General features: G+C 29.0%; 1 long non-coding RNA gene across 1 annotated transcript; it reads right to left on the bottom strand.

Moving 5' to 3' along the window:
* Positions 1 to 4,537: 4,537 nt before the first annotated feature.
* On the bottom strand, positions 4,538 to 5,140 carry LOC136272112 (uncharacterized). The gene is made up of 3 exons (XR_010710015.1): positions 5,114 to 5,140; positions 4,909 to 4,960; positions 4,538 to 4,687 (listed from the first exon to the last, which is right to left on the bottom strand). It is a non-coding gene; the product is annotated as an uncharacterized lncRNA (long non-coding RNA).
* Between the last annotated feature and the right edge of the window lie 6,886 nt (positions 5,141 to 12,026).

Genomic DNA, 12,026 nt, shown 5'->3' with positions numbered 1-12,026 from the left:
TCGTTCTGTATTTTCAAATACCGATAAAACTATTATTATACTAACTATTTAACTATTAAACTATTAAAATTATTTTGGCTTTAGCTAGTTATCGTATACGATTACAAACTTATTAATATGTCAATAGTTGTATGGTAATTGTTTTTGCAATGAATGCATGCTTGACTGATTGAGTTTCATTAAAAGAAAAGTAGCCAAGTTTCTTCTCTTCAAAATCTTACATTAATTGCATTTGTGCATTCAGAAACATTCATTATAATTTTGATTGGATTTGCATTTTCTAATATGTGTTAATCGGCTAGTCTGGCCAACCAGCGCATTTTCATTTTTGGTTCTCAAACGAAAGAAATTGATGACGTCGGGCTAACGTCGTGATGAAAATATAGGATTTTGAGAAATCTTTTAAATCTTTAAAGTTGTTTTGCCAAAAATTGGCCGAGAACACATATTGATTTTTTTTTATGAATTGATTCAGAATTATCTTCTCTGTTATTGTGTTGAGTAAAATTAAGTTCGTCTAGATCGTTTAAAAGTTTGAAGCATAGTTTTAAAATGCAGTTTTCGACTAAGATATGCATTTTACTATATATTTCATTGAAATGGCGTTGCATTATTTTATCAGCGACACTGTGTTTGAATCACGATAACATTATTACTACGCAGACGAATCTCAAATAATTTTTTTAAATAAAACCCTGAAACCTATGGATCACGTGGACAAATTTTCAAGGTAGGTTTTCTCACAAGCAGGTAAACCCGCGAGCTACCTTAAACAATGCATTTCTTTCTTAATTATGTGGTCCCTTGAAATCATATAAAACTAATGTATTAAGTTTTCATTTCAATGCTTACTTCATGATATGACCATGGTCATACAATTACCGTGAGAAATGGCAATAGTAACGAACTTGATTCTTGAGGATAATATTAAAATGTTAAAATGCAAAAATGCAGAACGTGTTGCTGAAAATATATTCAAATTTACAACTAACTCGTTATTTTCATCTTTAATTTGTGGTGTTTTTTTTGTATAAACAACCATGATGATTCAAACAACGATTATATATTTTTTACGGCCCATTTGACGCTTGCGTCAATATTATTTTTTTAATAATACTGTTAATAGCTTATCTTAATGTTGGCTACAAATCAGCGAGCAAACTTGTTCGTAAAGTGTAAGATATTGCATATATAACTCAAAATTTAAATACATCATTGTCTAGAATAAAGACAACATGCCAACTTCTATAGTTCAATGAACACAGCTTCATAATAATCCATTATTGCTTAAATAATAACAGACATGTAGGCTATGAACCTTTTTGTACTGAACTGATCTCTTACATGTGCTCTGCATATAAAGTAATGAAGTTTGACAAAATAAAAAATTGAATGGACAATAAAAAATTGCACCATACCATAGAAAATTTCATATCTGTCAAGAACTGATCTCTGACATGTGCTGTGCATGTGAAAAATAAAGTCTGACAAAATAAAATAATGAATGGATAATACAAATTTCACCAGACCATGGGAAGTTTCATACCAGTCTTAGATCACAAAGAGTATTGCAAACCCTAGAAAATTTAATAGAAAACAGTATATATATATATATATATATATATATATATATATATATATATATATATATATATATATATATATATATATATATATATATATATATATATATATATATATATATATATATATATATATATATATAAAGGAAAAATGAAATCCAAAACGCAGAGGAAGAAACAAAAAGAAAAATCCCATAAATAACAAAATTTAAAAAATCAGGTATTTATTAAATACTTACCTAAACTTGATTAAAATAATAAACGTAATGCTGGTTGATATTTCATAACATGCATAGGTCCATAAATTTACAGAAATAAATTTTTTATTTGCTTAAATGATTAATAGCATGAGAATATTTAAATCAAAGCACACATTTGACATCATAATTGCTTAACCAGGTTATGAGGTAACCTACTGACACACATTTCTATCACAAAATTTGTGTTTCGTTGAAATAAGACCCGGCCGACCAATCAGTATGCATCTTAAAAATAAAACATTTTTGTAGCAGCAGTCTTTGACATTGGTACTCTTATTGTCATCCTATTTTAATTTTTTTGGTTTACTCCCATTTAATTCTACGCTTTTTCATTAAAGGTAATGCTTTTGTCACACTAGTTCACCGATTTACATAAAGGGGCATTGCCACCTACATTTAGATGCATAATGAGCATTACGATCCGTTGCTGCAATTAGTTAGCCTCCAGGTTAAAGGAAAAAAACCAATTTATTAAATTGCTTAGTATAGGTCCGAAATGTTATTGGCACTGTTATAAAACTGCACGGAAGTTTTTTTTTTCACGTTTTGTTTATTATTTGATTTGATACGATTATATTGAAATATAAATAGCTACATTTTGTTGCACATGAATTGCTTTATCCGAGCGCGACAAGCCGTACTGATAAACTGTATAAGACATTAAATGTCAATATAATTACATACACAGTGTATGATTTCCTCTGATTTTCTTTATAAAAACATAATCATTTGTTAATTCAAAGATGACAGGACTAAAATATACACGTCTCGTTCATCAATTGCTCTAAACCTACAGCAATCTAAGAAAAATCACGGACTGGACGAAATAATCAAAATGATTTCAGACTCAAATTTCCAAAGGAGATGATTTTACTCTTTCTTTTTGCTAACATACTGATGTACATATACATTAACAGTATTTTACTTAATTAAACTTACTTTTTACCAGCAATGTATTAAGTTGTAAGAGGAAAGATGTATATATAAAAAAAATAAAGCGCTTTTTGATTATTCAGCGAATAATGAAGGAAGCGAACACTGCAGGAAAAAATGATAAAACGCGCTTACGCAGGTTATGTATTTTTTTCTGCAATGTCGCCATCTTCATATCCGGCATGAATCTCAAAAGAAAGCATTTTATGGTTCAAGTTAACTTCATATCGAACACTTGTTCTTTAGCGTTAACAATATATTTATAAATATACACTCTATATAAACTTAATAATATATATGAATAGAGACTCTAATATTACAAGATAATATAATCAAAATCAAGAAATAAGTAGGATGAAAGATACGTATTTATGAAATTTAAAAACTATACTGCATACCCCCCCCCCCAAAAAAAAAAGAATTCTTCGCTAACGCTGTTTTTATTATATTTCAAAAGTTATTATAGGTTTTAACCCCAATGAGATGAGAGAAAGTAGATTTGTAAAAAAAACTTTCTAGTGCCTGATTACCTGATTACCTGGTCTGTTCGACAGATAAAATATACATTGTAACACTGATCAGTCATCGAAATATTTTGATAATCCTAAACATTGTTACAATCGTTTTTGGCTTTAAAAATATTTTTGAAAGCTAAAATTGCAGAACGTGCTATTTTGATTTGCAAACACTCTTTATAAACAACATAAACTAAAATTCGTGTTCGTTATTTTATTTTCTTTCCAAATGATTAAAATGTTAGTGCTATTTCTGAAATTGAGTACTGTTGTATGCTCCTTTAGTGACAATGGGTTTTGAAATCACTTTCCATGTCCTGAAAGAAGAAAAAAGGTAATCAAAAACTAGGCTCACATATACACGATACTTAAAAATAAAATCAAGTCTTTGAAAAATTGCTGATCGATTACCACATCTTATTTACGTCATTTATCTTTCAATCTGATTAAATCCAATTTTTCAATCCGTTCAATTATTTTTTATTGTCGCTCGAGGATCTCGCTGTTAAAAGATTGTGTATGCCAGGTGAGCCAATAGATTGCTAGCAATAGTTTCTTATTTATCTCAAAACAATTGGGTAATGAATGTACAAGTTTTTATTATAAGGCATAAATAAATAAAATAATGAAAATGATAATAAAAAAAAATGTTGTATTTATCTAAATTGAAAGGAATTTATAATTTGAAAGGTTTAATAAATGTAACATAAAGTGAACATTTTCTGCTAAAAAATATATCTTGATGTTTACAATGTATTTAAAGTATGTTACATGTTATGCGAAAAAATATAAATGGTTTGAAAAACAGGCAGCTTTTTCAATAAGAAAATTTGACTTGTTATCCAAGACATGTACATATGCATGAAATAAAATGCTAACTCATAAAGATTTTATATCAAATACATTTTTACAAATTTATACAGTATCTGCAATTACAATAGCCTGAAAATATGCCTCATGTTAATCATCAATATTATTATAAATAAGTGTTTAATCATTCAGATTTAGATTTTTATCTAAAGCATTTTTACAGTTACATGTTATGCATTACATGATAAATATGATTCTAGTTTCCATCCATTTTTGGTAAGCGCTGTTTTTTTTAGGGGGGGGGGGGTAATTAACCATCTCAAACTCATAGTGTGACATAAGCAATGAAAACATGTCAATTTTTTTTTTGAAATACTGTTACCATTTAGTTTAGAAATTTGGAAACGCTCTGCCGTGTAAAATTTTAAGTGGACGTACCTTTAACTTTTCCTCTAATAGTTCATGCATGACAGTTATCCAAATATGTCTCTTTTCAATGGCTTGAATTTGTGTTCTTTCTGTTCTTAATTCTTTGATATAACCAATCCATCCTTTTAAGATCAAGTCTTCAATCAAAGAATCATCTCTAAAAGGAACAGAAAAGGTCTTTAACTAAAAGAATTTTTGCAACTTTTTTAATTAACAAATTGTAAGTATCTAAAAAAAGGGACAAAAGAAATGTAAACAGTTGAATTTAGTTTTGATTCAGTTTAAACAGTCTTATTATCATTCTTTTATCATGGTATCATTTAATGTATTTCATTTTCTCTACTTACATAAAGGGGGAAAAAAGATAAGGGTACTTACAAGGAATGGTCAACAGATACATGTACGCGCGATGAATCTTGGTTGACTTGGTCTAAATACAAACACCAGAAAATAAAAAAAATATTCTTAAAATAACATTTTATGGTTGACCTGCTTCAACAAATAAATTCAATAAATATTAGCCTCGATAGGTACATGTAAAAAGTGACATTTTCTTCTGATATTCATAACTAAATGATCATACCTTCTCCTCTATTACCCATCACAACTTCTTTAAGTAACGCATGCGCTGGTCCTGTAATAATGAAATAATTAAATTCACTTATCACATAAATTTCATTATGATAATAATAAGCTTCCTGTCATAGTCACGTGATTTACGGTGTAACAAATCAAGGCTCTATTGGGTCGTTTAAAGGTGAATATGCAAAACTTATAAAACAAATTAACAAAAATGAATTTTTATCATGTCTTGGCAAACAGAATTTTAAGAAATAGAAGATGCTAAGATCTAACGTATTTAATATCCTTTAAATATACATGTAAACTAAGTTACATTTGTACGTTATAGATTAAAATGAGACATCAAATACCTACATATTCACTTTATATATATATAAAAAAAACAAGTACTGAAAATATTTTTTTCTTAAACTATTAAACATTTTTATTTACAATATGCATTGTATATTGACGAAAGGACTGCTGTTTAAAATGCAAATATTGAGCACATCAGTCTTATGTTGATGAAGTGCATTTTTTAAATTAAAAATCCAGATTGAAACTATTGGGCCTTGTGTACATGGCAAAACCATGAATTAATTCAATAAAATACACGCCCAATGGAATAACCATGCATTTTTCTACAACGTCACAAACTCAAACTGAAGGCATTTTGAGCATTTATATCAGTTGTTTTGGAACATCTTAAATCAAAACAATTTGAAACATTAAGTAAAAGCAAACAGAAATGCCAGTATAATTAAAACTACAAAAAACCCTTTCTTTTAATGTTATGTTTCAATTGCATCTATGTTTATCAGTAAAACAAACCTAAATTCATAACTTTTTATTTTTATGAGGTTAGACAATTTTTTTGCTTAATTATCTCAGAAACATAAATTTCACTTCTTTGGCATTTTCAGATGTAGATGTTGACATGAATGATTTGAAATACTTTTTATGAAAGAAGAGTTTAGAACTAAAAATGTTATATTTGTAGTCTTCAATATCCCTTACCTAAATAAAAAATCTGCATATCTAAGATATTGCATGTAAATTTTACGTCAAATTTTCCATTTACGTGTACCAATCTAAATAAGATTAAAAAAATATTCTTTTTAAAAATAATTTAGAATGTTTGCGGCTTTCAGGAACAAAGCAGTAATATATAAATAGTGCCTGTTTGGGAGGGTAACGGTTGAAATTGACACCCCGAGGAACCCATTGTCAACCGACGCGAAGCGTGAAAGAATAATAAATAAAAATATTGCTAAGCATTTCAACATTTATTAGTTAGCATGATAAAAATTGTCTGTAAATATCAAAAATTTAAATATCTAACAACAATATTCGGTTACAACATAAAAAATATCCATCGATATTGACTTTTATCAGTATAGAGTTTCTAATTAATTTTCTCTGGTTGTAACTTACGACATATAGGTGATAAAAACTCGAAATAAACGTTATGCGTTGAGATCCAAAAGCATTCAAAACGACAATGCAAACAGGACAATTTTAGTAATGTATCAACATTTCACAGTTATGACCATATGTAATTCTCTAAAGCCAGCATGGACTATGCCATGAATGATGCATGATAATTTATATCAAAATGTTTTCAGGAGATGGGAAAGTCGAATTCGTTTGATATAATTCAACAACAAAACATATATAACACCAAATATATCATTAGGCTAGTACATATCTATTTGCGACATTTATTTTTTGATTATAAATAGTTTTAAGGATGTTGTTCACTCAGGGATTTAGGTCTCCAGTTCGGATTTGTATAAAGTTCAATGTCATGAGTAAAAATTGTTCTAAACAGAAGAAAGTATTAATGAAAAAAATTATTATTGACATAATATTCGAAATATTTCTATATTATAGAATTAGGCTCAAACAAATTTTTCAGCAAAATAGAGTAAATTCAGACTAAATTTTCGGATTTTGTTTTTTAACTGAAATACAATTGGAAGTCATACAACATTAAAAGTTAAGGTTTTAATTGTAAGTCAACATAATTTTGCATATTTCCTGTTGGTTTATCCCACATGTTTTCACTTAAATAATCAAATGGCACACACTACAAAGATATTGAACATGCTTACAAACCATAAAAGACACAATATTTCTGATCATTGACATATAACTTTCATGCAAACAGAATAAAGTCAATATAATTAGTTTAATATTAAGGTTGTTTTAGTAGTATTATCATTCAATTTTTTGTTCAATTAGAATATATGTAAGAATGACAAAATAATAATAAATCATGACTGGTATTGGAGAAAAAGCTAGGGAACCAATTTTTTAGTTTCTGAAAACTGCATATCAATAACACACTCTTAGGTACAATCAATAACAACGTATCAATAATATTTGTATTAATAATTAAAGATTTTCCATTTGTATAAGTATATTTGTAGCTGACTAAATAGCCAACTGATTTACAAGATTTGTTTTGGACTTATCCTTTTTATCTTTTGACATGTACATCTGTTGAAGAATGATAAAAATTATTTTTAAAAGTAAGAAGCTTCATCTAATACATAATATTTTTTTTCGTGAAGATAATAGGAAAATTAACAGTACTTTCCAACCATTTAAAATATTACATTTATTTTCTGTATAAGAACAATAAGGATTATTAAGATCACACTGGGACATGTTGCAATTGCGTGCTTGAATAAATTGACTTCACAAAATAAAAGGCGATTATACATAGCTACATAGATTAGAATTAAGGTGGTTGGTTTATTCACTAAAAAAGAAACATCCTCATGAAACATACTTCTGTCTCTTCTTTACAAAGCCGTCTCTATTTGTCATATAAGTATTCTTGAAGTTCATCGATTTGAGCTTAGCCTAAAAAATATTTGATATTCATCACATAAAAACTTATGAAATATAAAATAGCCGACGGGAATAGCCAACTGATATATTGACTGCATAAATTACTCTTACAAAAATTCATTATTTAATGAGATTGGATAAATAACCCGTATATATCCTTATTTGCATTAAAAAATCATTAAACCCTTTTTCGTAATTGCATTTTATAAACATGTTTACTTTCTAAAATTTGATTTGCATTTCTTTAACAATGGTCCCATTTTTTTTTACATTGGCGATATATGGCCCCTCCCAGCACCATCCAATCCCTTGATCTAAAATCAATAGCCATTTTTTTTTGCTAAACAAGTCTGAAGGAAGTTTGGTGAACGATTTTTTAACAGGACGAACCCAGCACAGTTCTTAATCATTAATACGAGATATTTTCAAAAACTTAATAACTCCAAAACCTGTTGATAGATGGTATTAAAAGTTGTATTCGATGATCAATGATGCATATTTTTAATGGAAAAGTAAAGAAGGATATGTCCGGTGAAGTTCAATGTTCTCTTTTCTAACTGTCATTTTTTGAGTGCAACACTAACCGAATCGTAAATAAGAGTCAAACTAAAACTAAACCTATAATCTGAATACATACATATGTTGATTAAAAATATCAATAGTCATTAATTATTTTTAAGACATTATTAAGAAGCTATGCAGAAAGTTTGAAATCAATTTACTTACCCTAGCAAAACGAATCTAAATCAAAGTACTGAAGTACTGAAAGCTTTTGATGTGTCCTTATGCATATTGTATGGTAAAGACTGAAAATCTCTCTCTCTCTCTCTCTCTCTCTCTCTCTCTCTCTCTCTCATGCTTTTGATGTCGGTAAAGCGTCAGAGAGCGACCAAACTTTGTAAGCGGCAATAAGCAAAAATATGTATGTCTAACAGAAAAAATTCAGCAGTTGCCTTGAATTTTGCAGCAAGCGTTATAAATTCAATCCCCATTTTTTCAATGCGCAGCAAAGTACTTCATGGAAATTCATGCGCATTGTATGTGTCCAAATTAAAATGCATAGAACACTGTGCCGGATAATTATGCTAGTGCCAAGATGGTATTTTTGCACCCGCTTAAGCTGCATATATCGAAAAATTCAAATATTCCATATGATAGACCATTGCTTAAAGGGTTAACAACCACCTTTGTTATCAGTGTATCTCACCTGTCAGGTAAGATATTTACCTTTCAAAAATAAATTCCTATAGGAAAATAATTTTCCCCATAGGAAAGTCAATATTCCTATAAGTAATTTGAAATTTCCCATCGGAATACAAGAACTTCCTATAGGAATTTCAATTCCGATAGGATTTTATAAAATCCGATAGGAAAACTTAATATCCTATAGGACAACTACATGTCTGAATCAAATTCCTATAGGAATTCTTGTTTTAACTTCTGTATTATCAAAAATTGTAAAAAAAAAAAAAATCTTTTCTAGTTACTAAGATGACGGAATCTTTCATTTGCATTCTTCATTCTGTTGCTCCTAACTAAATTGAATAACGTATCTATGGATGTAATAGAGCAAGAAGAAAATTATTCAAATCCTTGCTATTGAAATTAAGAATACTCACAAATATAATAAGAACAAATCTCAGAAACACACCTTTCTATTTTGTATAACTTAAACAAGTACAGTAACTATGTAAATAAATAAAATTTATACCAATTAAATCAACAAAGACGTTTTTTCCCCTCGAATTTAACTAGCTGCAATAATGTAGCCCTCTCCAATTTTTCTATATCTCATGTTCACTTGAAAGGGCTACAATTCCCTAGAATCTCCGTAATGATGCAAAAATTATTTTATAAATGCAACTGACTTTGGTCTGAAAAGATCGTTTATATCTTAGACTTTCTCTAGATAAAATGATTTTTTTAATTCAGATTTAACAAACTGACTGTATATAAACCAAAACCAGATAAAACACACCAGCATGTTTCCCAGTCGTCTTCTTCAGCAGCCATGACAGTTATCGTGTGATTTTATGGGATTAACGCTTGGAGTTTTGATTGGTTTGATAACGTGAATAAATAAGCAACCTTACCTTGTTCTATCACTAAAACATCATTAAAGGAAATGGTATGTAATGGAAAATTCGTATTAACCGCGTTATTTATGCTTAAAATGGGGGAATTTCTATGTTTAATTCAAGATCCGCTCCTGAATTCTTATTGCTGTCTCCAAATAAAACCGATTAAGATCAGTAAACATGGCGGACAAATTCAACTTGCGTTGCTGACATACACGAATAATAATCGATACATGGACTAAACTTGCATCATATCACTACCAGCTGGTCGCTTATGCATTTTGAAGCGTGATAAGCTAACAAGAAACATCGTCGCTTTTTCTCATTCCCATAGTAGAAATTCAATCATCTTACATGTTAGCATAATTCATAGCATTGTTACAATATTTTAGTATTCATGTTCATGTAACAATATGGACAATCGTGTCCGTACAATCTTGATGGCAATCATTTTCTCCGCAGAAAAATGGTATGGAAAGAAATACCTAAGACTAGTTAGAAATAATTAAATTATGGTCTTGTAGGACTTTTAAATGACTTGCTAAGTGAGATTTTAAAGACTAGTAAGGTGACACCTATGAAAAATGCACTGAAATGTAAAAGAAAATTTGCACTTCCACTTAGCTGCCTAGTTATGCATTTTTTGTATCGTTCGATGTTAAACTGCGTCACATCTTGTTAAGGTAAATTAACACATGTAGCGATAGCGTCCAAATGAAGCAGTATATCATATTAAAGTATTGGTAAGAATTGGGATAAAGAAGTATATTTAAATTTACTTTCTTTCCCCTTTTTAAATTGCATTAATTGATTTGAATTTATACCGCCCGTTCTTCCTAATGTATGTACACATCGTTGCAGTTATGAGACCACATCTTTACAAAAATTATGCAATGCTTAAGTAAAGTTGTAACAGATATACTTGACGTGTCATTGGTAAAAAAGCATAAATATTTGATCAAACAATGCATTTAAATTTCATTTCAACAACATTTAAATACACATTTATAGGTGTGGATGAATAGAGAGTTGCCTCCCGCCTGCCAACGAAGGCAAAGCTTGACTGAATGGTTGATGAATCTCCCCACCAAAAAAAAAATACAAATAAATAATTTATGTTTCATTTTACAAATTTTCTTCGTTTAAGTAGCTATTTAATTTTTCAATCTTCTGAGTTGCATCTTCTTAATTGTATCAGGATCAAACTTTCAGAAGCTAAAACCCTTGCCACTCAAATCAGTTTTTATCACAAGGTGCAAAATTAAATATTTACAGCTTTTAAAAATCGACGATATGAATTACGAAGAAAAAAACCCAATGGTTTTAACCAAGAAAAACCCCTCAAAATCCCTCAAAGAAAGTGAAAATAACAGATTTAAATAATAATATCAGATGTGAATAATTTTGGTTGGTACTGGAAAGTTTTGATAATGAAATTATCACAGATGCTATTATATCTTTTAAAAAATGAAATGTCATTTGGAATTTATAAGAATTAGCAGACTCCTTCAGAAATTGCTAAAAAAATAAGAATGATATGATTTTTTTCATATGTAGGAGGAATTATTTGAAATTCTTTCTAAATAAATTCGAAAGCATCAGAGTGAAAATATTTGGAAGGGGCATGTCCACACAAACTCAAAACAATGTTTTCAATTTTATTTACTCGCAAACTTCGCAAGATCGTCCATCTGTTTGGTTACAAACTAGCTGACAAACTACATATATTCATGAATAGATTATTCATGAATATATGTAGTTGGTTCTGATATCTTTGGTATAGAGAGAGAAACATACATGTACAATATACTTACATAAAAAGTCATAAGAAGAATTTGTGTTACCTCAGTAAACCAAAGATAACAAATATTCCATATCAGTAAGAACGAAGTTTAGGATCACCAAGTGATCAAGAAGAATAAAAGATAGTGAATCAACAAAAAGATCTTTTAAAGATATTTTTTTATGTCTATTTAGTTGAAGTATTCTGTTTTCAAA

This window comes from Magallana gigas, chromosome 10, assembly GCF_963853765.1.
Source record: "Magallana gigas chromosome 10, xbMagGiga1.1, whole genome shotgun sequence".
NCBI classification, from domain to species: Eukaryota; Metazoa; Mollusca; class Bivalvia; order Ostreida; family Ostreidae; genus Magallana; species Magallana gigas.
This window is presented reverse-complemented; position numbering and strand designations above follow the sequence as displayed.